This window comes from Callospermophilus lateralis, chromosome 17 (assembly GCF_048772815.1).
Source record: "Callospermophilus lateralis isolate mCalLat2 chromosome 17, mCalLat2.hap1, whole genome shotgun sequence".
Taxonomy (NCBI): domain Eukaryota; kingdom Metazoa; phylum Chordata; class Mammalia; order Rodentia; family Sciuridae; genus Callospermophilus; species Callospermophilus lateralis.
Genome location: NC_135321.1, coordinates 59145032 through 59170032, shown reverse-complemented (window position 1 = coordinate 59170032; position 25001 = coordinate 59145032). Strand labels below are relative to the sequence as shown.

The following is a 25001-nucleotide window of genomic DNA, read 5'->3' as shown; positions in this document are numbered from 1 at the left end:
TTATGTTTCCTTGTAGGTACAAATACACCCCTATAATACTCATCATCCTGTAAAATTAACACACACCAATAAAATGTAGTGTTTTTTTTTTTTTTTTCCTAATTTCCAGAATTCTTAAAAGGCTGATTGGGCCTTTTTTTTTTTTTTTTGCAAGTTTTCTCACTGGTTTTGTTGAGGTGAGAATTCTCAGCAGCCCCCACTTGAATTTCTCTGATGTCTCTGAAGTTCACATTTAAGAAATAAATGAATTAGCATCATAAGTTCCCTGTGAAGGAGGACAGTGACCCACTAGCTGGCCATGCAATTCTGTTAGGGGATGGCAACCAACACCAAAAGAATATGACTCATCCTGGGCCCAGGGGCACACCTATAATCCCAGCCACTCTGGAGGCTGAGATGGGAGGATCCTAAGGCTCTCCTGGCCCTCGGTGGGTGTGAGGAGGATTCAGGGACCCGGAGCCCGCGGAAATCAGGATCAGAGCCTCCTCCATTACCTGTCAGGCGCAAAGCAAAGCGGCAGGGGACGCCTGGGGGAAGGAGCGGTGATCTGGGAGGGTGCCAGGTCCTCTGGGGGAATCACGTGGTGGGGAATTCAGGCCACATCCCTAGTACCCAGCAGTGGCTAGGAGGCTGGCTGAGAGGAGGCGCCTCGAGGCTCGAGGCTCGTGACCTGTGGATGAAAAGAGCGCGGGACCTCAGCTAGGTTCTTTGCCCTGTAGGTGCCAGCGGGTAGGTGGCGGGATTTCGCTGGGCAGGATTCAGACATGGGGGTCTGCGGGTCTCGTGAGTGCCAAGGGTCCCTGTGGCAAGGATTCACTCCTTGGATACCGGATTCCATTGCGTAGGGTGCGGGGAGGCGGAATATAGGTCTCCTGGGCGCCAGAGACCTCTAGAGAAGGTGATGCAGGATGCAGCTGCGGGTTATGAGTCTCGCTGGGCTGGGTGCTGTCCAATGGGCACTTAAGGTCCCACGGGTCGGGGTGCAAGGCCGGGTGGTGAGGAGGCCCTGGGGCAGTGTTGCGTCCTTAAGCGCAGGCCGCCTCCTCCTGCTGGTTCAAAGTTTCCCTTTGGCAGGGATGCGGTTCAGCGCTGTCCGGACCCCAGCTCTCCGGCTGCAGGCGGTGGGGCTGCAGGCCTTTCCTGGGTACGGTGCGACATCCCTGGAGGACAGTCCACCTACCCGTGTCCCCCTCCAGCCCGGGGGTCGTGCAGGAGCCCCCAGACAGCACAGCTGGGGTGAAAAGGCTGCAGCTAGAGCGCTTAGCGCAGCGGGACGTGGGATCTGGGACCTGCGGCTCTACCTCTGTAACCGCTGTAGTAACTTTTAGGAGAAAAGCTCGCTTTCCAAGCAGCTTTGCAGGCTGCCTAGGGGTCATCTGTGTTAGGCCAAGGTTCTTCCATAGCTGAAGTTCCACCTGAGTTCCCTGCCCACCTCCCCCAAGTTCTCAGTGGTTGTCTGGAAAGCTGGCCTGGCCTGCAGTCTGAGCTGCAGTCTTAGCCTCCCTGGGTGATGGCCGAGACAGAAGGGGGCTTCTGGATGGAAGGGGATCCAGGGCAGAGTGGGACTTGGGATTGGGCAATGACCATGAGCAGCCACCAGAGTCAAACTGCTGCTGGATTTCCATTGGCCGGGGGAACTTTCTGGCTATAGCTATCTCACTTTCTCACAAAATGAAACTTAAATGGGACTGTGGTCACATGACAGGAGGCACAGTTTATAGCTGCTGCCTTGGGAACTCTTGCTTCTCTTTCAGACCTACAGGGGAACGGACACTGGGCTTGAGGATCCCCCAGCCAGAGACAGCACATCTCCTGCCAGGAGGCCTCCAAGTTCTGTAGTCAGTGTGAAGAGAGGCTGCCTCCTACAGCCTCAGGACCAGGCAAATCCCAAGAGGCACTGGGGTAAGTGGAGAGTATGGGCATCTGTGCCTTCCAGGCAGATGGGAGCAGGGCCAGCTTGCAGCCTCAGGGAGGCCTGGCCCCTCCCCACACAGAACTCTTCCCAGGGGGCACTTTCCTCAAGCAGTTTTGTGAGGTTCTTTACTGGAGTCATCATCTGTCCTGCTTAAAGTTTCCAGTCTCTTTTCTTTGATGGAACTGGAGTTTAGTCCCCCTTGGGGATGAAAAGCCTCCGGCTGAGCTGAAGGGCCCTGGATATTCCAGAGGATATCTTGGGAGGTTTCTGAGGCTGCTGAAGGGGGAGGGCTCTGTGGGTTTGCAATACCCTGGGAGGGGTCCCCGCAGCCTGCCCAGGCTGTCGGTGGAGGGACAGAGGGCACCAGCTGTCAGATGGGTCTTCCTTGCTGAAGACAGGGATAGAGAAACTACCTCCCCTGCTCTTGTCCCACTGCCCCAGAGCCTAAGTGGCACAGCACTCCCAGAGGGCAGCACTGCCCTCCCCCAGCCCCAAGGACACCCAGAGCACCCTTTGAATCTGCAACCTGTGCATAGCAGGGAGGGCCTGGGAGAGGACCACACATGTGCTCTGGAGAGGTGCCACACACACCTGTGCTTGAGTGGGGACAAAGTCCTTATTTCAACTTGCTGCTCACTCACAGCTAACCCTTAGTCCGAGTGTGAGCAGGTGTCATGGGTGTGAGTGGGTAGGGGTGGGTTCTCCCCCTGCTCTGCCTGGGTATGCTCTCATTTTCAGGTGCTTTCTTTGAGTCACAGGAGGTGTGAGGAGGCAGCTGCTTTCTTTGGTTGAGTTTTGCTTCCTTGGTGTTTTGTCTCTGGCTCTTTGGGGAAGGGCTTTGAATTACAGTGAGATTTGGAGTCCATCTTTTCTTCTGGAACCTAGCTGGGCCTTGCACCTTGGGCCTAGGGCAGATGCACTTGGTGATCCTGAGTGGCTGTAGATTCCTTGCCTTGTGAAGATTGAGCTGTGGAATGGTGAAGCCTGCCAGGGTTCCCCACCCCTGGGTATCAGGAAGAACATCTGCCAGCTGGGGCCTTGGCGGGAGGGGAGGGTTTGCAGTCCCAGAGATTTTTAAAAAGCCAAGCTGCTAACTGTGATGTTCCCAGCACGGTGCTAAACATGACATTATTATAAATCCCTGTCCTACAGATGTTGAGAGTGAAGCACAGAGAGGTTAAGTAACTTGTCACAGCCACACAGCTAGTAACAGGAAGAGATAGGACTTGAACCCTCTGGAGCCCACATGCAGGTTGAACTGTGTTTGAGGTCTTGCTGGTCCTGGTTTGAGGGAGAAAAGGGGCGCTGGTCTGAGTGATAAACAGTGCCAGCCTGTCTTCATAGGCTTGCTGTGGGGTTGGCATTAAAATCAATGATGCGACAAGAAAGGGGGGTCCCTGACCGTGGCCAGAAAAGGCACAGCACCCTGAGGGGCTTCATTTAGTCCCCATCCCTTTGGGAAGTGGCAATCCACCTTCATCCTGCTGCAGAGCCTCTGCCCCTTTTTATTTTTGGCAAGGGCCTGGGATGGGCCCAGAACCACTTGCCAGCAGAACCAGAACAAAGGGGGATCTTCCTGAGAACAGGGACATGGGGCCTTTTTATCAAATGCCCCTGATTCTTCTCATACTGGAGTCCTACTGTGGCAGGAATCAGAGAAGAAGCAGCAAAGGGCAAATCTCTAGCCATGTCCCTGAGCCTTCAAAGGGGAGAAGTTATATTCCTAGGGGTAGTTATTTACATTCCAAAAGGCAAAAGACAGGGGTCTATTCTATTAATCAGGTTTCCTGGAGATAACTGACTAGAAAGGGCAGGAACCCTCCCTTTTCTAGGCACTACTTCTCATCGCAGTGTTTTTATAGTTTATTTCATATCCAGGCCTGGGTTTGTCATCCATTACACTACCAGGGGCTGCCTTCCAGGGGGTGCCCATCCCTGCAGGTAGCGGGAGAGGGCAGAGTGGCCTGGCACCTCACCTCAGCCAGAGCCTGGCAGGGGTGCCAGCCCTGGCTTCCTCACACCTGGGGTTAGCTGTTTACAGGAATTGAAGCTGAAACAGGAACTGGGAACTTGGCTCTGCAGCAGAGGGAGGCCACTCCTCTCAGTCACTTGGAGGTTCTCCAGGTGGTTTCACCTGCTGCTAGGAATCCCAGGCCCCCGTGTGTTCTGCCAGGTACTCAGGCCTAGAGGTCCCTTGGATGAAGGCATGGGGGGAAACCTGGGGTCTCTGCCCAGGCAGGGGGTGGGGGTGAGGTGAGGGCTTTGAGAGGTGTGGGCCACCCTTTCCTGCCCAGGTACCCAGGGACCCAGTTGGAACTCCTTCCCCAATGCTGGGAGGTTCCTGGAGGAGGCGTGATGGTCCAGACAGCGTGTTTCTTTTTTATTCTGTGTTTTCCTGGAGGATGTATGTTTCTATGATGGAGGAAGTAAGTTCAGAGTCGCCAGAACATCAAGGCTCCTGGGAGGTGGGGAGTGTGCTGCTTGGAGCCAGGATGGTGAACACCACTTGGGAGGGAAGCAGCCTTAACTCTGAGGCCCAGGGTGGGTGCGGTTCAGTCCAGTCCCTTGCATGAGTGGGTAAGACCCCATCTAACAAGAATGAAGTCCAAATAGCAAGGTCCCTTCTGTTTGAGGCCTCCCAGGGGACTCCACTGGAGGCCCAGCTTGGGAGTGCATGTCCACCAGGTGGGGAAGAGGCCTGGGCTGTGGCATCTGGTGTCTCAGTTTTGCTCCCCTCTGCCCCCAGCACCTGCCACACAATGGGCTGGCAAAGCCTGCTGTGCTGTGCTCTGGTGTGTTTGCTTTTGAGTTGTAACAGAATTATCAAAACATACATTTGGCATTTGATCTCTTGAAGTGGAGCATTTCAGGGGCCTTTGGAGCTTGTCTAGTTTTAGTGAGCTGGTGTGAGCTTTCACACACTTTCTGGTCCTGGGGATTGAACCCAGGGGTGTTTAACCATTGATCCACATCCCCAGCCCTTTTTATTTTTTTATTTTGAGACGGGACCTCATTGCTGAGTCTGGCTTTGAACCTGTGATCCTCCTGCTTCAGACTCCTATGTTGCTAGGATTACAAGTTTTTGCCACTGTGTCCAGCTCTTCCTCACATTTCTAAGGAAATTGGTGTGCTGAGCAGATGGAATGCTCTGACCTGGCAGGGTCTGAAGCTGTGGGCAGCCTGGCCTGGCTATGCCCATTCACCTGCAGCTGCTGGGCTGCTTCCCTAGACAGATTCCTGCTCCTGGCCAGTCTGTCTAGAGAACATGTTCCTGCACTCCAGTACTGAATGCTTACCAGGGCAACCTCTGCTAGCCCCCAGCCTCTCTAGCTGCCTTGGCTGCAGTGTGCCTGAGGTTTCATCTCCTCTTCCACCCTCCCCACCCCAGTGCTGAGGGTGCTTCATTTTGTTCATAGTCCAGTGGGGTGAGCAGAAGTGGCACCTGTGGATCCAATTATAATCTCCATTAACAGGGAAGCCAGATGTCTTTTGGAAATCAGATGGCCACTTGTATTTGTTCTTGTTGGACTGCCTGTTGAGATTTACAGTCCCTGGGGCTGTTTGTGTTGCAGAACACAGGAAGCCAGGACCTGGCTTGAAAGTTTGGGTATGCCTAGGGTCTTGCTCCTTTCTGTGGTCCTGGAAGCCCAACCCTTTTGCACATGACAGCTATTTCCTCAGGCTGCAGGTGAAACTCATGTTGGTCAAGGTCCAACATCCAGCTCATCATCGTGGCCCCCCCAGGAGAGGGTGGGTGTGTCCAACTCCAGTAGGAGCCCTGGAGCTCCTGAGTCTGTCCCTGGGGCCAGAGAAGATGCCAGGTTCTGACTGGATGAGGTTGCCCGTCCAGCTGGTATAATGGGAGAGAGGCCCGTCAGAATCCTGGGTTTATTGTTAAATGTCAGCTGTGAAAGGAAAGTGGTCTGGGAGTGGGGTATGTGGCAGAAAATTTTCCAACTTTTTGGTGATGTGTTGTGTGGGGCAGTTAGAAGTCTTGGTATAGGGTCTGAGTCCTGCATGTGGGTGGTGTTGAGCTTGAGTTCTCCACAGGGACTCGGCATAGGGTCTGAGTCCTGCACGAGGACTTGGTATAGGGTCTGAGACCTGCATTTGGGCCTCCTTTAGTGTGTGTAACTGAGGGTCTTCTTCCTCCAGCACTCTGGGCCTAAGGTCTTCATAGAATGTGTAGGGAGGAGATGCAGTGGTAAAAGAGCTGGGAGAGGAAAGAGAGCAGGGGTTAGGGGAGGGAACACCTGGAGCCCAGCAGACCTGGGCCTTGGGCCAGGTCTGGGCAGTCAGCTCAGAGAAGGTTCCAGGCACAGGTTTGAAATGGCACCATGTCATCAAGACCCAGGTTTGACAAGAGAGAGTCTTTGAAGGATCAAATTTGGGCTCAGGTATGCAATCTTGAGTGGCTGTGTGTGCACTCTGTTGGTGACATATCTGGCCAGGTGAGGTTCTCTACAGACAAGAGGGTAGATGGATGGGGTAGTGTTAGGCTAAGGGAGGCAGGCCTCCACTGGGAGGTACCTGGACTGAGGCTTCCTGCCCCTGAGGAAGGAGGAGTTTTCTTGTAGGAAGGAAAGGGCAGATTCTGTTTTAGAGCTGCAGAGTTTGGAGTATTGTGAACATTGGCCCTGCCCTGCCCCTTTCTTTTCTTTTCCTCTCCATTTCTCCTGCACCACCCCTTTCTCTTTCTTCCTTGGTAATAGAAATTGAACCCAGAGGTGTTCTATTACTGAGCCACATTCCCAGCCCTTTTTATTTTTATGTTGAGACAGGGCTTCACTAAGTTGCTGAGGCTGGCCTCATACTTGGAATCCTCCTGCCTCAGCCTCCCCAGTTGCTGGGTTACATGCACCTGCCAGCCCAGGCTCTTTCTGTCTGATTCACTCTTTGCAGCTGGGGCTGAATCCTTGGCCACATCCTGCCTGGCTGGTAGCAGAAACCACACCACGGCCTTTGGGGAGGATAGGGCTGATATTGCAGGGGTCATCCCAGTGTGGCCTGCCTTTTCCATGATTTGACCTGTCCTTCATCTGCCTGTGTAGATTCTGAGAACAGTAACTCCTTGGTGGCCCAATCCCTGAAGGAAGAGATGGAATGCAGGGAAGTGCTGAAGGAAGATGGGGACCTGTGCTTGTCCCCAGGCTCCAGTGATTGGCAGGAAAATGCAGCTGACCCCAGTTCCGATGAAGGGTCCTGGACCATCCAAAGAGTGAGTGAGCCATGCTGCCTCCACCCATCCCTGCCCCTGCTCTGTTTCCCTGGTGGCTAAGCTGGGCTGTCTGAGCCACCCTCACTGCCTCCATGTGTCCCCTGCTGCCCGACTTTTTCCCTGCAAACTTACTGCACTGCAGTCCAGCTGGCCCTAGAAGTGCTACCACATGGGCAGTGGCCTGACTGCCCCAGTGTCTGGTCCATCTCCACAGGAGTCTACAGGCTTCAGGTCCTGGATCTCCACCTTCCTTTCCCAGCCCTAGACCAAATATGTGGGTGTCTCAGGAGCTGTGGCTGGGCCAAGTGTGGGTCCCACTCTCCTCTGGGTCTACGTGTTGAGGTATGGGGCTGGGTGCACCTCTACTGTGCTGCAGGGTCCATGTGTGGGTGCTCCCTGGTTGGCAGGTGCTCTTCCTCAGAGTGAGGCCCCATTGGCCTCTGGGAGTTGTCAGGCACTGGGGAATTATTGTTTGGTAAAGGAACCCACTGGAGCCCCAGGAAGCTTCTGAGAGGGATCTCCCTGCAGGTGTTCAGGAGCACTAGGTGTGCTCCCTGACTCAGCTCCAGCTCACAGACACCCAGAGTGTGGCACCTGCTCCCAGGCTTCCTCCTGGGCATGGAGGGGATTGGGGCTTTCTGTTCCTGGGCTGGGTCTGGTTTGTGAGGTTCCTTGCAGAGGGTGCTCTGTGGTTCGGAGTGTGGCAGTGACACACTGGGGTGCAATATATGTGATGCCTGCAGGGGAAGGTATATGTGTGTAGTGTCTGGTGTATGTAGTGTGTGTGAGGTGAGTGCTGATTTGTGCATGTGTGTCAGGGTGCAAGGCCTGTGTGTGAAGAAAGAGGTATGTATGTGTGGTGTATGGTTGTTTCCTTTCCCTGGAGTCACCTCTTCCTCAGCAGGGAAGGCCACCCAAACCTGGATCTTGAGGGATACTGAAGGCTTGGCTGAAACTTCCAGTGAGAGTCACTGCAGAGACACATAGGGCACGGCAATTAAAAATGTTGCATTGCACAGCAGGACAAGGTTCTTTTTAAACATTCATAGAGTAAGTTGAAGAATCTTTGTGGAAGAAAAAAATGAGCAATAACCAGAAAACCATAGCTGTGCTCAATGGTACATGCCTGTAATCCCAGTGACCAGGAGGCCCAGGCAGGAGGATCCAAAGTTCAAGGCCAGCCTCAGCAGCTTAGTAAGACCCTGTTGAAAAAAAAAAAAGAAGAAGAAGAAGAAAAGAAAGAAAGAAAGAAAGAAAGAAAGAAAGAAAGAAAGAAAGAAAGAAAGAAAGAAAACGATTGAGGACAAGAGCCCTGTGTCCAATCTCAACTTCATACCTTAAGAAACTAGGAAAAGGTGAGGAAACTAAACCCAAAGACAAAGAATGAAGGAAATACTAAATATTAGAGCAGAATTTTTTTTTAGAAGGAGAGAATAGAAGAGCAACAGAGAAAAATCAATGAATCAAAAGGTTGAGTCTTTCAAAAGACCAACAAGATCCATAAACTTTTAGACTAATAAAAAAAAAGGAGATAATATGTAAAGAACTCAGAAGGTCAAGGGTCCTATATTTTATCTCTTATGTGGAAGCTATAGAGGAAAAAGGGAAAGGAAGGTGGGGGAAGACCTCATGACAATCAATGGGAGACCAGTGGAAGAAAAGAAGGTGCAGGTGGGAGGTGGGGAGGGAGGGGAACTGCTGGGGAGGAATCCTGGCCAAATGGTATTGTTACATTGTGTATTGTATGCACCAATATGCAACAAGAAACACCATCAATGTGTGCAATTGCAAAACACCAATGAGAAAAGATGCCAGACTGGGGTAGAGCCCTTGCCTAGCACATGGGTTCCATCCTCAACACCACATGAAAATAAATAAACAAACAAACAAATAAAACATATATTTTTAAAAGGTGTGAAAGAAACTAAAGTAGAAATGAAGGTGGAGACATTACTGATGACTTTATAGAAATAAAACTCAATTTGAGGGAATATCATAGAGTTGGCATTTGGTCACCAAATGTTTAACAAAACTTACTTAATTGTGGCATCGAAAGCACTAGAAACAAAAGGAAAAAGTAGAAAAATTGGACTTCATCAAAATGAAAACTTTTTTCATTTAGAGGAGGAGAAGAAAAACTGAAAAGGCAGTCAATGGAATGGAGAGGTATTTGTAAATCATGTATCAGATAAGGGTTTAGTATCCATGATATATAAAGAACTCATGACTCAACAACAAAAAGACAGTCCAACTTAATTCTGGACAAAAGATGTGCCTGAAGCAGCCTGCCTTCCCCTCCCTTCTTTCTTCATACTGGGAATTGAATCTAGGGCCTCCTGCATGCTAGACCAACACTACCTCTGAACAGCATCCCAGTCCTTATTTTATTTGGAGATGGTCTCACTAAATCACCCAGACTGGCCTTGAACTTGAGATCCTCTTGCCTCAGCCTCTGGAGCAGCTGCAATAACAATTATGCACTGCCACACCTGGGTTGCAAAAGCTTTTCTCCAAAGAAAATACACAAGAGGCCAAGAAGCCTGTGAAAGGCATCAGCACCCATTGGTGGTTAAGTGCAATGCAAAACTTCTTGACACACCACCTAAAACACACTAGGATAGCTGTGATAAGAAGTGTCAAATCACAGGGGTCGGTGAGGAGGTGGAGAAGTTGGAACTGTGGTGTCATGCTGGGGGGAATGTGAAATCCTACAGCTACTCTGTAAAGCAGTGTGGCAGCTTATCAGAAAGTTAAATTCAGAATGGCCATATGACCCAGCAGTTCCACTAAGTATTCATCCAAGAGAAAAGAGAACAGGTTTGAACAAATGCCTGTCTGCACATTGAGAGCAGCAGAGCCATGGCAGTCCAGTGGCACAGCAACCCAGGTTGTCCTCAGTGGGTGAACAGCAGGTAAACTACTTAGGCTGTATACACTCGGTGGAATATCAGTCAGCCATAATTAAGAAGAAAGTGTACGTATCCAAACTGTAACAAGGGTGGACCTCAGACACGCAGTGCTACAAGAAGGAACCCGAGGTGCAAGGCACAAACTGTGTGAGGCCTGTTATAGGAAACATGCAGAACAAGCTCATCCAGAGAGATGAGTAGCTCAGAATTGGCAGGGGTTAGGGGCACTGTGAGATTGGTTGCTTTTGGGGTGATGAAGTGGGAGCCTAGTACAGGTGGTGATTGATGACATTGTTGAGTGTTTACTTTCAAATGTTTGGGGCAGGGGTGTGGCTCCATGTGGAGCACTTGCCAGCATGTGTGAGTCCCTGGGTTCCAGCCCCCGCACTACAAAACAGCAGCAAAACCACTCCAAACTGTCTATTTTGTATGATTTTCACACTGCGTGTGGTGTTGTCACAGGAGATTTATTTAAAACACATGCCTGAAGGTGCAGAAGCTGCAACTGAAAGAAATTGGGAGCTAAGTGCACAGGTGAGCATGGTAAGTGTCTCTGGGCAGTGGCTTCCCAGTCCCATAGTGAGCCTGCATCATGCTTCACCTGAGCTGGTATTGCTGTTGAGAGGAGGTGTCCGAGCTAATACCTGATGTTCCCAGAGGGTGGGCAGAGCTGGGGGTGGCCTGGACCTCAGAAGCCAGGATGAAGTCACCAGCCACTTCCCAGCCCTCCCCAGCAGAACTGAGCATGTCCTACCACCTGCCCAAGAGAGTGCTATGGTCCACAGGGCCATGGGGAGGTGGCCAGCCTCCTTCTGGCCCTTTCTTCAGTGGCCACTGGATGCTGGCTTGTGGGCTTCTGCTTGCTGGCTCTGCATCCTTCCAGAGGCTCAGAGATTTGTTCTTCCGGCAGCAAGGAAGCGACCTAGCAGGGGCCTGAGTGGGTCAGGTGGGAGGCTCCAAGTGGCCCTAGGCCCTCAGTGGCTTCCCTTCCTCAGCCTTTTGCTGGTATGATTTGACAGAGGCTTCCTGGTGGAGGCACACCTGGCCTCCGGAGGCTCTGAAGGCTGTGCTTGGCTGAGCATTGGGTGCCTGGAATGACCTGCCCCCTCTGGTGCCTCTGTAGCTGTATTTGTTGGAAGCAGGGGCCCAGGTGTTCAGGTGGATGCTCCAGGGGACCAGGACCTGATTTGCCCACCTGCATCCCCCTTCCTATTGGCCTCAGCTGCCTTGGGCTCTGTGTTGTGTTTTCCCTGCTCCATGAGGTTTCCCTAATTAGGCCTGGCTGAGGCAGGGCTCCAGGGTATGTGGGTGACCCTGCGCTGTCATGAAGGGGTCATGTCTCAACAGGTAGTGGCCTCTGGACCTTCTGTAGATGCCATAGAGGATGTACCTGGTGAGCAGGCAGCTGCCCAGTGCCTTCCCAGCAAGAGGAGAATGAATGAGGCTGCTCTGTGCGAGGTCTTGGACACCTTCACTGCGGACGATGAGCAGGTAGTCTGTGTTTCTGGCTGCAGAGCCTCCAGCCAGCCCTGGAATAGCTGGTCACCCTCACGCCTCCACTGAGAGGGCTGAGCTGGAAACTGGGCTATTTGTGAGGCAGCAGCACCCATTCAGGTTTTGGGCCTTGTGGCAGGTCATTTTGGGGGTGCCATCTTTCTGTTCTGTGCTGCACATCCTGCCTGCTCACCCTGACTCCCAGCTTCTATTTCTTGTGGAAGTCTCTCCCTTGACATCCACAGGCCACCCAGGGGTCTACTTATCAGCCAGGTGGCATCCAAGTTGGGCACAGGCCCATCAGCAGGCTGTGCTTGAGACACCAGTGGTATGGTGTGTACCCTACTGAGCTTGATGTCTGCTCTTTGGGGTTCAGATTCTGCCCTGTCATTTTCCAGAGCATTGGTTGGGTGTGTTCCAGGTTCACTACAACACAAGAAGCTCACTTGTGTAATGAAGGTGCTATGCACATGAGGAAAGCAGAGCCTCTTCACCCCTGCAGGGGGATGCGGTCACTCATGGAGGGCTATGGTTTGTCCTGAGTACCATGGTCACACATTGTTTCACACATGAGTTGGGCTGGGCCCTGGTGAGTTTGGAAGCCCGGTATGGACCTTCCTCCAGGGGCACCTGAGCTTCTGCAGTTCTGTCCATCAAGGATTTGGGCTGTGTTTGTATTGGAAATGAGTGGCATGCTGCTGTCCAGGTATGGCCAAAAAAGGCTGTGCTTGTATTGGAAATGAGTGGCCTGCTGCTGCCCAGGTATGGCCAAAAGGGTGTGGGTACACAGGGGGCTGTCACTGACCAACTTCCCTGGCATTGTCCTCCAGGAACTGGTTGGGGTCCTTCCAAGGGTTTTCCCTGGGCCACCTCTGCATTTCCTGCAGTCTCCACACCACTTTTTCATGGAGGGTACAGCCAGGCCCTCTTCAGGGCACCTGCAAGCCCCAACCCAGGGTGCCTGCCCTCTTAACGTCCTGCTGCTGAGTGCCTCCCTGCTGACCACTCCCCTCCTAGAGGGCAGCTAGCAGCTGTTCTAAGGTTGAAGCAGGGTGTGTGCTCTGATGGGCCTGGAGGGTCCTCTGTGCCACGTGGTAACCTGCAGGTATCTACAAGACCCCAGCATCCATTTCATCCTGGCAGTTAGGACATTAGTTACCTGGACTTAGTTTTCACTTCTGTAAGAAGAAAATAACCTAATCTGAGATTTGATTATTCAAACCATTAGAAATGTTTTGTTTCCAAATTACCAAAAATGCAACTCACATTGGTTATGTTGAATTTATTGCTCATATCACCGATGAATCCTGAGGCTGTAGGCAAGATCAATCTAGGCACCCAGCTGGTAGCCCTGAAGTGCAGGTGTGGCTCTGCCTGTCTGCACTGCCTCCCTACCCTCCTGGCCACTGCCTCTAGTGCTCTGGACCATCCCATTCCTTGGTCACATGGCATCCACAGTTCCCTGCCTCAGTGCTTCATCCAGGGAACAAAGGATGCTCCTTCAGAACAGAGGGAAATGACCCAGTTATCTCACTCCTTGCTCTGTACCCAAAGGACTTAAAATCAGCATACTATAGTGACACAGCTACATCAATGTTCATAGCAGCTCAATTCACAATAGCTAAACTGTGGAATCAAACTTGATGCCCTTCAACATATGAATTCATAAAGAAACTGTGGTATTTATACACACTGGAATACTACTCAGCATTAAAAGAGAATAAAATTATGGCATTTTCAGGAAAATGGATGGAATTGGAGAATTTCATGGAAAGGTGTGTCAGGTGGATGTCCCTGTGGCTCTGCCAGGAGGCCCTCCCTCAGCAAAGCTCTGGTAGCCAGGTTGCTGGAAGGATGTGTCAAGCAGCTTCCAGGGGCGAGACCTCACTGTCCTCGTTGAAGCCTGCCCCTGGCTCCTCACAGCCCTTATCTGCTACAGGGATGAGCCAGCTGGCCCTGGGGGCTTGGAAGCATGTAGCACCCACCTGTCAGCCTCTTTCCCTTGGGCCTCCATAGGGAGCTTCACTGCCCACCTCCTCTTGGCATTTATATCCCACTGCCCACTTGCATGAGGACTAGCCATCCCTGTCTGTGTTGCTGGCCTGTCCCCATCCCTGATGCTGTACCCCCTTGGTGACATTGAAGTCTCTCCATTTCTTATGTGGACCACATCCTGGGCCTTAGCCCCTCTGCACTTCTGCCCATTCCCTGCTCTCTCACCTCAGCCTTGATGCTCCACCTGTCCTAAGGCAGAGGCCTACTGCAGGTGTTGGCTGAGCTGGCGGAGTGCCTTTCCCAAGCCCACCTGCCCTCACTCACCCTGGCTCCCAGCTCTCATGTACCTGTGTCCCACCTGGAGGTGCCCTGGTTCAGTTGTTCTGCACTCAGTGCTGCCCCCAGGTGCTGCTGGAGTCACTGCCTATGTCCAGGCCTCACTCACCTCCAGAGCTGCTGCTTGTACTGGGTGAGGGCAGTGAGCAGCCTGAGCCTCATGGGGTCTTTGTGTGCTGGATTTTGGCTTTCATTCTGGGTGAGCAGGAGCCTTAGGAGGCAGGGCTCATGTTTGTGCACAAAGACCTGTGAGTCCTTGCCAAGCAGAGCAGGTTGGATTACAGCTTCTGCATCTTTCAGACTCAGCCTCTTGCCACCTTCTCCAGAAAGCCTCTGACCTCCCACCGTGCCCTCCTGGCTGGATTTGTCCTTGGCATGTCTCATGATGTGTCTTAGCCTGCCTCATGATGCTGTCAGCATCGTGGGACAGGACCCTGTTTTGCCCTCATGCCCTCATGGTCCTTGTGCCTCACAGAGGCCCATATCACTCAGTGGCTCAGTGTGGAGGCAGCACCACTTGGATTAAGCACTGACATTTCAGGGTCTCTGGGAAGGGCTTAGGGAGTGTGTCCCTCCCGGAGCCTACACTGCTTTGATGTGATAGTTTTTAGCAATTTCTTGGAACCATCAGGATGCTGACAGACACCATTAAGGTCAGGAGACCCCAGACCTGTCCAGCAGTCTCAGAGGCTTCCTAGTGACCCTGAGGTGTCATGGAGAAGACCACCAGTGACTGAATTATCTCATGCTCATGACTGGGCCTGAGCAGGCAGCAAAGGCCTCCAAGGAGCCTGTGGAAATGATTACCCTGGGGCCCACCCAGACTGCTGAGTCACTGCACATGTTCACAATGTCTTGGGTGATTTGGTTGCCCTTGGAAGATGGAGAAGTTTCTGTCTTAAATCTCTTAAATGCTCTGGGTACCTGGAGGGATTTCGTGGGCATCTGAGCAGTTCTGCAGGAAGGTCAGCTAGGATTCTTGGGGAAGCTGCATAGTGACTCAGAAGAAGGCCACACATCCTAGGCACAGATGTACCCAAGTTCTTCCCTTTTCTTGATGGCTTAATGCCTGGAGTGAGGGTCTAGGGCAGGTGCAGGCTCACCCCCAGCTGTCTGGGGTGGCAGGGTGTCCCCACATACAGCCAGGACTCAGGATGTACGAACCACTTGCTTTCAGTGGCCCATTGACACCTCCTCTAGAGCATCATAGCCCTTGGGGCCAGGGTCCCAGTGGCCTGCTCCTCACAAGCTGTGTTACTAGTTTCCAAGGCAGGAGCCTTGCCTGGGAGCTGCCTGAGCCTTCCAGAGCTCAGGAGCAGTCTTACTGCTCCTCCACACTCTGCAGTCTTCTCACCTTTATTCTGGCTTTCTTGCTTGTGACACATACTACGAGAGTGTCACGTGAACAGTCCATTAATGTTGTAGTGTCCAAGAGCGATCTTGTAGTGACACCCCCAGCCCCTTTGTGCAAGGCTCTGCCTGGCCTCTTGCTCCTTGGTTCCCCTACCCCCCACCCTTGGTTTCTTAGTTGCAGGAATGACCAATGTAAGTGGTTCAGCAGAGCTAAGCTTGCTGTACCAGAGAAATTGGGACACAAAAATGGGAGGGAAACGTGGGGCAAGTTGTAGTAAACCTAAGAAGTAAAATTGGTATGTCTCTCCTGTTTAGAACAAAAGGAAGAAAAGGAGGAAGGATCAGGACATTACTGCTTCCTCAGAGCAGGGTTCCTTGGCCCCATCGCCTTCCATTCCCCAGAGTCCAAATTCACCTTCACACCCCTGGTCCCAGAACACAGCCCTGGCCCAAAGCCAAGCCCTGCATGCTGGTCCAGCTGGCCAGTGCAGGGGTGCAGCCACAGGAGATGTGGCTCAGAGCAGGCCACAACCACAGGACCACATGGAAGAAATGGATCTCCACACTTCCACGCCCTCTGGGGCCAGGGGCCTCTCTCAGGAGGTGTCTGGGCCACCCACATCTACCTGCGAAGCCCACCCTAAGCCTGAAGATGCTGCCCAGGGGCTCCCGCTGCCTGAGTCCAAAGGGGATTCTGAGCCTCAGAAAGAAGCACAGAGGGCCAGGCAGCACGTGGATGTCCCAGCCTCTGGGGTGAGTATAGTGAGTGGTGGCCAGGGGCATGGGACTGGCCCTAGCACCTTTGGTATGCCATGTGGGTGAGATGTTACTTCCCTATCTGGGAGGGCAGCTGTGGAGACAAGAAGGGACTATTGACCCTACACTGGGCATTAAGGCCAAAGCTGATCTTAAGCCCTTGGGGCAGAACAGCCTTTCCATTTTCTGTGGCTCAGACCCCAGGAGTCTGGGGTCTTTATTTCCTCCAGGGAGTTGACACTACAGCTGAGCCAGATATTCCAGTTAACAGGGCTGGGAAACAAATGAAAGATAAGGTTCAGCCACAGCAAATGGGCTGCCGGCAAGTCCCCCTGCTTCCAAGGAACGGTGCCAGATACAAGTTTCTCTCCAGGCTGGGCTGGGGGACACTGCTTGGCCTTCCCGGGCCCATTCTGCTATAGCCAGTCACTAGCCCATCTTCAGTCTGATTGTGTGGCACGTTATGGAGAGCTAGGGACAGTGCAAAGGAGACCAAGCCTTCCTTTAAGGAGCTCTCATTCTTGATGGGGGAAGACTGAGGCCAAGCCGGGCAACAGGAAGTGAGCTGGGAAAAAGAGCATGGTTGGTACCAGGAAGGTCCCCAGGAATGTGATGGTTGGTGCCATGAGGAAAGGTGGCCCCTCAGTCAGGGAAGCTGGCTGAGGCTTCCAGGGAGGTGCTGGGGGAGCAGAGGCTAGAGGGAGTGAGGGGTGAGCTTTGGGGTCCCTGCAGACACATTCAGATGAAAGGATTGGCATGCTAAGGCCTGGGGTTATCTTGTGGCAGCCTGTTCTCAGGGGAAGGAACTAGTGTGCCCAGGAGTGAGAAAGGGAGGAGGGCCCAGGCAAGGTTGGGGAAGGGTCCTCAGAGGCCATGGGAGTAGACTGGAAGTACTGGACAGTCCACCTGGGCTGCTGTGGATGCATGGCTGAGGGGCAGCCTTTCAGGCTGGGGCTTGGTTGCTCGTTTCAGGAGGGTGAGACCAAGGATCGGTTGGCTGCTCCTGGAGAAAAACCAGGTAAAAACATCTTGGAACCCAAAGACCTGAGGAAGGCAAAAGGGAGTGACAAAAATTACACAGCTGCTATGACAAAGGAGAAGGAGCAGAAGAACCAGAAGGCCAGCACTCAGGCCATCCCCTCAAGGTACCAGGCTGCCCCGCCCAGGCCCAGGGCACAGGGATGCTGTCCGCACCTGTTGAGGGCCCCTGTGACAAGTCCAGCTGTGGGGTTTGCAGGGGAGGTGGGCTGGCCAGGTTGGGGTTTCACACTCTCTTTTCCTCTTCTTTGCCACTCATGGTGGGCAGTGGCCAGGTGTGAAAATGACCAGTAGAGAATGAGGAGGTGGGCTGGGCCAGGAGCAGTTGGTGACCAACTGCTTTATTCCCTCTTCCAGCTGGCTGAACCCCGAGGAGGGGATCACCGTGTACTTCCACGCCATCATCCCCAAGCATGTCACCTTCGACCCCAAGCTCCACACTGTGTTCATCAGGGGAGGAGAAGAGCTCGGACAGCCCGAGTGGAGTGACGCTTGCGAGATGTACTACACTGAGTGAGTCCTGGGGCCCCCAGTCCCCTTGGTGTTAGTTAGAGGTGATCAGTGAGTCCCCAGGGTCCCCCTGCTCCCTGGGTGAGTGTGTTTGATACTCCCAGCATGCATTCTTTGTCTCACTTCGCCATGGCTCTTTTTTCTGTTCTAACTAGAAAGGAAGCCCTGCCCTGTTCTAGACATGCCATCTTGGTCAGTGTCCATTCTATAATTTTGGGTCTATGTTCCTGGTGTGTTTGAGAACAAAATCTTCTGATGTAAGACTTCCGGATAACTGTCCAGTGTCTGTTGATTTTCAGGAACTTACATGAATACGGGTCCCTCATCGAGGGCAGCATTGTCATTCCCAGGCAGAGCCTGGATAGAGCCATCCCTTACAAGTACGTCCTTCACTGTGGCCAAGGTTCCAACTGCACCGTGGAGTACATCTATGAGCAGCCGCAGAAGGCAGGCGAGCACGTGAACCGCTGCCTGTATGTCAAGTCCTCCCTCCTGTGCTCCAGAGGTAAAGGGCTTCTCCATGGCACCTGTGTCCTGGCCTGGGTGGGGCTGTGTGGACCAGACTGCCTGGTCTGCATGGGTCCTCTGTTGTGCACTGCCCCTGCTGTGGTTTAACTTAGGTGAGAGAGGAAATGGAAAGGAGAAAGGACAAAGCCAAAGGAAGAGTTGGGGCTGTGTGCAGGGTGGGCCCGGGTACCGGGCAGACTCTGGAACAAAGCACAGGGAGCTGCTGGCTGGCCCTTCCTGGAGGCGGCCAGGTGGTGACCAGAAGCAGGACAATGTGTTGAGAGCCTCCCTATGAGACTCTGTATTTGTCCTCATCACATTTTGCTGGTGGCACTTGGGTGGCTTCCATATTCCATCTGCTGAATCTTTGGAAAGAACCCTCTGTACCTCTTCAGTCCCTCAGCAGCTCTTCCTTGGTGACCTTCTCTGCAGATACTGGATTTCCTGTCCTGCCTGGGCACCTAGCTCTATCCTGAGCGACCTCCGAGAACCAGGATTTTAAAAATATGTTTTCTGGGCTGGCCTCAAGTGTCTGAGCTCCAACTAGAAAGGAAGCCCTCCTGCCTCATCCTCTTGAGTGGCTGGCTATATGTGCACCATGATACATATTTATTTTTTTTTTAGTTGGACACAATATCATCTTTATTTTATTTATTTATTTTTATGCGGTTCTGAGGATCGAACCCAGGGCCTTGCATGTGCTAGGCAAGCACTCTACTGCTGAGCCACAACCCCAGCCCCTGTACATGTAATTTTTAATAACAATAGTGTACTCCGAGGACTTCAGCTTTGAGGCGAAAGTGGACTTCATCAGATAATTCCACAAGGAAAGATGGAGCTTCTTCTCTAACAATTCCCACAAAGAGAGGGGCTAGAGTGGGCTTAAGGAGAAGCTCAGGAGGAGGCCATGCCCAAATCAGCATATGAACCCTGGCCAACTGTCACCTGGCAGGGTAGGAAAGGACAGGGTAGAGCTGGGGTGGCAGGGCCTACCAATTCAACAGTAATATGCAGTAGCTTAGGGCCTCCTAAGTTGCTGAGTCTGATCTCCACCTTGTAGTCTTCCTGCTTCAACCCTGGAGTTACTAGGATTACAGGCATGTACCACCATGCCCAGCTCTCTGCCCTCTTATAGGTTTTCTCTCTTTTTTTCATTTTCTTTCTTTTTTTGACAGTGCTGGAGATGGAACCTAGGGCCTTGTTCATGCTAGACAAGTGTTCTACCTCTGGTCTACCTCTAAGCCAGATCCCTAGCTCTTTTATTCATTTTTAAATTTTGAGTTACGTTTTCCTAAGGTACCCAGGCTGCCCACAAAATTTGGATCGCCCTGGTTCAGCCTCCTAAATTGCCTGGAGTTCAGCTGTGCAACTATGCCACTTTTGTTTTCTAATTATTTTACAGTTAATGTCACTGGGTTTTCTTGGTCTATAATTGTGTCTCTTGCAGTTGGTCCTCAGAATAGCCATAAATTCAGCCCTTGCCCTTTAGTGGGCACCTGCTAGTGGCTCGTGGCTGTTGGGTGATCTGCACTGTTCTCTTTGGGGTGGGTGTTGCTGTTCCACTATGCACCCTGTTCATTTACCAGAACAGTACTCAGTTGCTAGTGAGGAATGAAGTTTTGGTATAAAAAATATTTAACCTGCATATGGTTATGTTTAAAGCTTTTACCAGGCTTGCTGAACTGCATGGCTAAGCAGAGACTTGGTTTTAAGCTCACCACTGTGGATTGTCTAGAATTTCTCTCTTCAGGGGCATGACCTGCCCATGGTAGCTAATGGAGTGAGTTCTGATCACTTCAGTTTACCAGACTTGTTTTCCTTCCTTCCTTTAATCCTCTGACTGTACTCCCCTGTTTCTGTTTATTTTTCAGAAGGGTTCTCTAAGTTGCTAAGGCTGACCTTCAACTTGTGATTCTCCTGCCTCAGCCTCACTGGCATTATAGACATGTGCCACTGTGCCTGGCTGCTCCCCTGTGTTTCTGTCTTCTGGGGTGGTACCTTGGGTTGGTGGGTTTTGAGATCTTAAGTGTGACATTTTTCTTGCTGTCGCCCATAGACTGGCATCAATATGATGACATAATTTGCATGAGGCCTCCTGGGACACTGGAGAAATTCCAGAACCTCTTCACTAATAAGATGAAGAAGGAGCTGGTGAAGGGGAAGAAGATGGCAGCCAAGATCATGCTGGGCCGCATCTTCAGCATCCTCCAGACCTGGAACCCCATCAACCTGAGGAACTTCTTTACCCAGTTCCAGCAGTTTTACTCTGTTGTCCGAGTGCCTATGATTTATGAAGGGAAAGCACAGCCCTGGCATAGCCTGGGCCTCAGAGAGGAAGAGGTATCAGTCTTCCCCCAATCATCAGTAGCTCTGGTGTGGGTGGTCAGGGTCCCCTGACCTACTAGAGGCATATAGAGACCCTGTGACTAAGTAGGGCAGGTGTAGAGGGGTCAGGAGGACCTTTCCATCCCTTTGTTTCTGCACCACCTCTTGGGAATTCTCTCCTTATCTCTCCTCCTGATTGCACCCATGAGCCTCATTCCCAGCACCAATCTTGCATTCTTTCCAGACTTAGGCAGAGTTGAAAGAAAAGGTGGAGCCCATCCTTTCCCCTTCAGCCACACTGTGGCTTGGAGACAGAGCTGGCACTCGTTTTCAGTTTGACATTGAGCTCTCATGAGCATCCAGGGGCCTCCCAGACCCCCTCACTACATGGTTTGAGACTGAGCATCGATGTGCTCCTGCTGCTCCAGAAGCCCAAGTGCTGGGGAGGTGGGGAAGTGGGGCAGATGGGACCCTCCCCAGAGCTCTCTGTCCTCAGGGCCTTGATCCCCTGCCCAAGGGGCCTTCCAGCCTCCAGGGCATGCACTCCATAGTCATGCCTCTTCTTTTCCCCCTGCATCAGGTGAAGAAACACCTGTGGAAGTATTTGAAAAAGCAGATGAGACCATTTCTGGAAAGAAAGAGTGGGGATGCCCTGCCTGAAGGGTGCCCTGTGAAGAGCAGACTGAGGATGGGTCTGATCATTCTCTTCCTGGTGGAAGATACCAAACTCTGCTTATCGGAGCGTGACCTGACCTCACTGTGCTCCATTCTCTGCCCCAGTCCCTGCTCACCAGATGCCCTGCATAGCGACCTCCATCACATCCTTTTCACATCTGAGAGGTATCCCATGATTTTTTGTTTTGTTTTGTTTTGTTTTGTCGGAGGTTTCGTAGGCATTTATCATGATTGTTATCTGACTATAGAGATAAGTGCTAGTCAGAGAAAGGCTGAGTGCACACTGGGGAAAAATAAAACCACAGTCATGTTACCACTTGCTCCTGTCACTTTCCTGGCATGTATGTCATTGCTAGTGTTGTTAAATTCAGTGTTCTCCTGAATACCCTGACTTCAAAAAGCTTCACAGGGCCAGGTACCACGGCAACACTGTTATCCCAGCTACTTGTGAGGTTGAGCCCAAGAGCTTAAGACTAGCCTGGGTAACTTAGTGGAACCCCATCTGGAAAAATAAATGAATAATATAAAGTACATGACAGAAGTGCTCCTTGGAGGACCTTCCTCTTCATGCTCAGCATTCCTTAGCACTGGGGCCCAGGCCTGCCTGCAGGTATCACCTACCTCAGCTGCAGAATCCACAAGGATGCTGTTCCTGCTGTCCCACCTGTGCTGGTGGAAGGACACTGCCCCTGCTGGGTCAGCCATGGCCTTTTATGTGGTAGGGGAGACCTCTTCTGAGCTCTGTGATTGGAGGTTCAGGGTCTCTTCTGCTTCTGTTTGGTTTGAGCTTGGGTAACATCAGGTGGCCTTTCCTGAGCTCTTAGCACCTGTGGGTTTCCTAAGTTTTAAAGACCCAGGCAGTTGCTGTGTCCTGTATGAAAGAGAGACAGTGGTAAGGAAATCTACAAACAGCTGTGCATGGGTGTGAGAGAAGGAAGAAGCATCAATTTCTGTGCCCATGGAACACACATCATGTGCCATTCCTTTTAAAATGTAGCTGGGCATGGTTGCATGTGCCTATAATTCCAGTGACTCAGGAGACTGAGGGAGGAGGATTACACAAGTTTGAGCTTCAGCAACTTAGGGAGACCCTGTCTCAAAATAAAAAAAGGTTGGAGATATAGCTTAGTGGTAGAATGTCTCTGGGTTCAATCCCAGTTTAAAAACAAAAACATTTGCTTTGTGTTTAGGTTCACCATCGCCAGACTGCCGTTCAAACCCTAGGTCCTATGTGAATTTGTTGGTTTGAAACCGAGCACCTCAATACCTCAGCTGTATGGTGTGGGTGGAAAGGACCTTAGTGGGTGTCTTTTGGCATTTGTGATATCCTGGTGAACTGGGTTGGGGGCCAGGAACTTGTCCCCCTTGCCACCCTTTGCCTCTTGGTCTGGGACTCGGTCCACATGTGTAATGCTCCTTCTGCTGGGTGCAAGTGGCTGTCCCTTCCCTCCTGGGACATCAGACCACAGGGCAGGTTGAACACAGCCATCCATGGCTCATGGTAGGTCTTGGTTCCCTTTCAGATGGCAAGTGTACTTGGTCAACCTGTGCCAAAGATGCATGGTTGCAAGGGTCATTGACTGGCTGGGCATCCTCCCTGTCCTGCACTACTGTATGCAGCTGGCCCCTCCAAGAAAGGACTCTGTAAACCAGTCTGAGGACATCTGGGCTGCCCTCAAGGGAATCTCCTTCTCTCAGTTTCAGAAAGAATTGCTAAATGAGTAAGTTGTAAAGCTGCATTTATGTAAGCACATCTTGGAATAATTCATCAGCACTTTGCCATGGAGCTACATCCCCAGTTCTCCTTTAAATTTTTAATTTTTGAAGCTGGGCATGGTGGCACATGCCTGTAATCCCAGTAACTCAGAGGTTGAAGCCGGAGGATCGTGAGTTCAAAGCCAGCCTCAGCAAAAGCAAGGCGCTAAGCAACTCAGTGAGACCCTGTCTCTAAATAAAATACAAAGTAGCGCTGAGGATGTGGCTCAGTGGATGAGTGCCCCTGAGTTCAATCCTCAGTACCACCCCCGACCAAAAAAAAAAAAAAGATTTAATTTTTGAGATGGGTCTTGCTAAGTTGCCTGCCTGGCCTGAACTCATGATCTTCCTGTCTCTGAAACAACTGGGATCACTGGCGTGGCCAGTGTACTATGCAGTCTTTCTCTTATGATTGTACTAATATGTGTTTACTCATTTGTGTGACAGACACTTAGCAACTCTGTGTATCCCAGGACTTAGCCCTGAGTACCACAAATCTTAGTTTCTGACCTCTAACCTTGCCTTTTACCTGAAGTGGTGGGTGATGAGTGCATTTGGTAGAGCTGGAGCAAGCTTCTCCTTTTGCTAGCCATAAAGCTCAGGCCAGAGAACTGGCCAGGAAAAGCAGAGTACTTCCACATTCTCTGCTGTCTGATTGTGAGGGCATTGCAGTGTCCCATGGGTGGGAGGCTCAGGCCTCCTGGAGTGGAAGTCTTAGGTGGGCAAGGGTACACAGACAATGGCTTGCCCCGATCCCAGGTCTTAAAGGCACAAGTGTATCCAGGCATTGCTAGGCCCTCCTGGGTGGGATGGGGGATGGGCTTGAACACTTCTGTCCCCACTGAGAACTGTGCTTCATCAGGAGAAATGGTACTCACAGATGCAAAACTCCAAACTAAATAAATGATAAACTGGAATACTAAGCAACATGCTTTCCACCAATTTAAAAAGCCAGAATAAGGCCAGGGCTGGGGCTGGGGCTTAGTGATAGAGAACTAATCTAGCTTGGCCAAGGCAATGGGTTCCATCCTCAGCACCACCAAAAAGAAAAAAGTCAGAGCAGGAGTCACAGAGGAATCGAGAGCAAAGGTACCAAGTAGAACTGTGTAGGTGGAGAATCAAATCCAATCCCAAACCAAGAGGCTGAGAGGAGGAGCCAGCAGATCCAGATCCATAGCTCTGTGGAGCTCTGTGCCTCCTCTCCAGCAACTGGTAAAACAAATGGCAGGAGAATGAATATGGTACAGATGTTGGGGAGAAAGCTGCAGACCCAGATGGCACCCAGGGGCTCCAGCGCCCTGCATGGCAGGTGTGCCCGTGGGCACATGCAACAAAATGGGCTGCATTCTGAGCTGAACCACTCTCAGTACCCTGAAGGTGCTGCAGTCCAAGGGTGCAGGTTCCTAACCACAGCTGAGCAGATGGCTCTCTGGAAAATCCTTACCTGCCTGGATATGTTAACAGCATGCTTCTAAATAAGATCATCTTAGAGTGAGGAAAGGTTCTTCAAAGAAGACATGGAAAGCACAACTACATAAGAAAAATCGAAGGGGGCTGGGCTGTGCTCAGTGGAAGAGGACTGCCTGGCATTGGGCGAGGCCCTGGGTTGCCTCCCCAACACCACAAAAAAAAGTTTGTCTGATTTAAAATCAAATTTAAGTTCAAAACTTAAAGTAAATCTGAACTAAACATGAAAACATCACTGTACTCATTTCCACATACAGATAACCGCCATGTGTGGATAACCTGTCCCCTTGCCCACCCCGTCCACTTGGAGCCAGCTGCCATCGTTAGGGATAAAGGCAGTGAGCTCAACTGTTCACATCTCTTATCTAGTTTTGAAACCTTTTGAAATGAAAGCCAAATGGAAATGATTTTTTAAAATTTATTTTTTTTGGTGCCAGGGATTGAAACCAGGGATGCTCAACTATGGAGCCATATTTCTAGTCCCTTTTTAATTTTTTTATTTTTTGAGACAGGGCCTCACTAAATTGCTGAGGGTGGCCTTGAACTTTTGATCCCCCTGTCTCCTAAGTTGCTGGGATCACAGGTGTACATACACTTGGCTATTTTGTTCAGTTTTCATTTGATTCGCTCTGTATGTCTGGTTCCAGGATGCATTGATATCTACTTTACAATCTGAGCATTCTGGGCCTTCCCAGCTTTGCTTTTCCTTGTCTTGAGTCTGTTCAGTGCTCTCACTGCTGCCCTGGTC

The 25001-nt window shown here is 51.4% G+C and overlaps 1 pseudogene; it reads left to right on the top strand.

Moving 5' to 3' along the window:
• The first annotated feature begins 1076 nt into the window (after window positions 1–1076).
• LOC143386112 (E3 ubiquitin-protein ligase RNF213-like) overlaps window positions 1077–25001 on the top strand; it is a 104299-nt pseudogene continuing 80374 nt past the window's right edge.